Source organism: Branchiostoma floridae, unplaced genomic scaffold (genome assembly GCF_000003815.2).
Source record: "Branchiostoma floridae strain S238N-H82 unplaced genomic scaffold, Bfl_VNyyK Sc7u5tJ_1542, whole genome shotgun sequence".
Taxonomy (NCBI): Eukaryota; Metazoa; Chordata; class Leptocardii; order Amphioxiformes; family Branchiostomatidae; genus Branchiostoma; species Branchiostoma floridae.
This window is the reverse complement of record NW_023365747.1, coordinates 32527-36210: the sequence shown is the minus strand read 5'-3', so window position 1 is coordinate 36210 and position 3684 is coordinate 32527. Positions and strand designations below refer to the sequence as shown.

Below are 3684 nucleotides of genomic sequence, written 5' to 3'. Positions count from 1 at the left end.
GCCGTCATTACATCAAACAGGCTAGGGGCCTGCTTACATAAGTTCTTACTAAATCAGCATTTTTGTTTCAAATGTTATCGTACAAAAAAGATACCCACTCGTTGTTCTGTGAATGCTTGTCATTTGCGATAATCCGCTATCAGCTATCGGCTCTGTGTGTTTGTTGTTTACAATATCTTTGTATAAAGCCCTAAACACCGATTTGTTGATGGTGACGTGAACCAAGTGTTTACATTCATATAGCCCGTGGAGATGCTTGATCAGCTATCGGCTCCGTGTGTTTGTTGTTTACAGTATCCCTGTATAGAGCCCTAAACACCGATTTGTTGATGGTGACGTGAACCAAGTGTTTACATTCATATAGCCCGTGGAGCTGCTTGATCAGCTATCGGCTCCGTGTGTTTTGTTTTACAGTATCCCTGTATAGAGCCCTAAACACCGATTTGTTGATGGTGACGTGAACCAAGTGTTTACATTCATATAGCCCGTGGAGCTGCTTGATCAGCTATCGACTCCGTGTGTTTGTTGTTTACAATATCTTTGTATAAAGCCCTAAACACCGATTTGTTGATGGTGACGTGAACCAAGTGTTTACATTCATATAGCCCGTGGAGATGCTTGATCAGCTATCGGCTCCGTGTGTTTGTTGTTTACAGTATCCCTGTATAGAGCCCTAAACACCGATTTGTTGATGGTGACGTGAACCAAGTGTTTACATTCATATAGCCCGTGGAGATGCTTGATCAGCTATCGGCTCCGTGTGTTTGTTGTTTACAGTATCCCTGTATAGAGCCCTAAACACCGATTTGTTGATGGTGACGTGAACCAAGTGTTTACATTCATATAGCCCGTGGAGCTGCTTGATCAGCTATCGGCTCCGTGTGTTTTGTTTTACAGTATCCCTGTATAGAGCCCTAAACACCGATTTGTTGATGGTGACGTGAACCAAGTGTTTACATTCATATAGCCCGTGGAGCTGCTTGATCAGCTATCGACTCCGTGTGTTTGTTGTTTACAATATCTTTGTATAAAGCCCTAAACACCGATTTGTTGATGGTGACGTGAACCAAGTGTTTACATTCATATAGCCCGTGGAGATGCTTGATCAGCTATCGGCTCCGTGTGTTTGTTGTTTACAGTATCCCTGTATAGAGCCCTAAACACCGATTTGTTGATGGTGACGTGAACCAAGTGTTTACATTCATATAGCCCGTGGAGCTGCTTGATCAGCTATCGGCTCCGTGTGTTTTGTTTTCAGTATCCCTGTATAGAGCCCTAAACACCGATTTGTTGATGGTGACGTGAACCAAGTGTTTACATTCATATAGCCCGTGGAGCTGCTTGATCAGCTATCGGCTCCGTGTGTTTGTTGTTTACAGTACCCCTGTATAGAGCCCTAAACGCCGATTTGTTGATGGTGACGTGAACCAAGTTGTTACATTCAAATAGCCCATGGAGCTGCTTGATCAGCTATCGGCTCCGTGTGTTTGTTGTTTACAGTATCCCTGTATAGAGCCCTAAACACCGATTTGTTGATGGTGACGTGAACCAAGTGTTTACATTCATATAGCCCGTGGAGCTGCTTGATCAGCTATTGGCTCCGTGTGTTTGTTGTTTACAGTATCCCTGTATAGAGCCCTAAACACCGATTTGTTGATGGTGACGTGAACCAAGTGTTTACATTCATATAGCCCGTGGAGCTGCTTGATCAGCTATCGGCTCCGTGTGTTTTGTTTTACAGTTTCCCTGTATAGAGCCTTAAACACCGATTTGTTGATGGTGACGTGAACCAAGTGTTTACATTCATATAGCCCGTGGAGCTGCTTGATCAGCTATCGGCTCTGTGTGTTTGTTGTTTACAGTACCCCTGTATAGAGCCCAAAACACCGATTTGTTGATGGTGACGTGAACCAAGTGTTTACATTCATATAGCCCATGGAGCTGCTTGATCAGCTATCGGCTCCGTGTGTTTTGTTTTACAGTATCCCTGTATAGAGCCCTAAACACCGATTTGTTGATGGCGACGTGAACCAAGTGTTTACATTCATATAGCCCGTGGAGCTGCTCGATCAGCTATCGGCTCTGTGTGTTTGTTGTTTACAGTATCTCTGTATGGAGCCCTAAGACCGATTTGTTTTGGGTTTCGTGAACCAAGTGTTTACATTCATAACCCGTAGAGTGCTACTCAAACAGCCCTCTGTTACCGTATAGAGCGCTAAGACCAATTTGTTTTGGGTGACGTGATCCAAATGTTTACATTCATAGCCCGTGTAGCATGTTTTGCGTACAGCTGCTAGTTCAGTCCGGTTGTTTGTCCTCTACGAGAGAAGCTCCTCCATGTAGTACTAAAAAGTCCATGAAGGTGACGAGAACCAAGTGTTTGTATTCATAGCGCATAGCTCGCTCGGTGGAGCTGGAGGTCTGCACGAGCAACCTCCATGGAGGTCAGCTCTGTGGAGCTCCTCCATGGAGGTTGCTCGTGCAACCCCTTCTCGCAACTTTCGATTTTCTATCTCGTGTTCCGACCAAGCTATTATCCCGGTTTTTAGGTGTTAGATACCTCTTGTGCTTCAAAAGAGGTGGCTCAAGTTAGGGCCCCCTAGCAGCTAGTTTTGGGAAAGCAGCGGAATTTTTGTAAAAAAAATTCTGAGGAGAATAACTCATAAAGGAAACATCGGATCTTCATTTTTTTTGTATTTAGGTACCTTAGACAATGTTTTACAAAACAAAATACTAATTATGCAATTGCATTACACTTGCATAATTAGTTAGAATATATTGTAACAGCAGTTTTCTCAATGTGTCTCTTGTCCCTGACATCATATGGTTTTGAAATTTTTGTGGTAGGTAGCTTTAATTATCATGACAAATTGGAGCAAGTTTTAGCCCCTAATATGTAAGTTTCAAACTGCAGGGGCGTTTTTGTCAAGACATTTCAAAGAGAGGAATGACGGATTGACATCATTTTAAGCATGCTGGTAGCTTAGGCAAAGATGTTCATAATGATGTAATTATTATGCAAATGAGAAATTAATTTCCATGATTAATGAGAAAACTGTATAGTTCCATTGTTTTCAAGAACTGGAATAAATATAAATGTAACATTTTTGATAGGTGGACTATAAGTAGATACCAAATATGCTAATGAAGAACTTATTTGCATATTTTTGTAAAAACTGCAAAACCGCCTAATGAGTTATGATAGGAATGTGTATGTTAGTCAATGATAAACAATATCATGCATATGTCAATGTTTATGTTTTAGTCAATTGCATGAAATTTATAAAAGCCCTAAATATTTCATGCGTTACATTGTTTCGGAACCTGATTCAAAGTCCCTTGACTTTATTTCTAATCATCTAAGTCTGGGGACACAAGCAAAGCTGTAAACACACTATAGCGATACACGTAAATTGACAAAGAATGGCAGTACACGTAAGACGAAAGTTTAAACAGACGATGACCACTTACTATGGTTATTAGTATAAGCATTAAAGAAAAGCATTGAACTGATGCAATGCATCTCCGTTTCGCCAGGGTATTTACACAGTCACTGGAAGAACTAAATCTATGTTGGTTTCCAGGTGTCCCGTGTTCACATGACCCCAGCATTCACCCTGACGTCACCACGGGGTGCTTCACGGGGTGCTGGTGTGACGACGAGTACTTATTTTGAGTATACCC

At 41.8% G+C, this 3684-nt stretch overlaps 1 long non-coding RNA gene across 1 annotated transcript in view; it reads left to right on the top strand.

The window, feature by feature from the left end:
• Positions 1–3684, top strand: part of LOC118408024 — an 11745-nt gene extending 8061 nt beyond the window's left edge. The window contains exon 3 of the long non-coding RNA XR_004830235.1: positions 3585–3684. This is a non-coding gene — a long non-coding RNA (uncharacterized LOC118408024). The remainder of the gene's footprint in view (positions 1–3584) is intronic.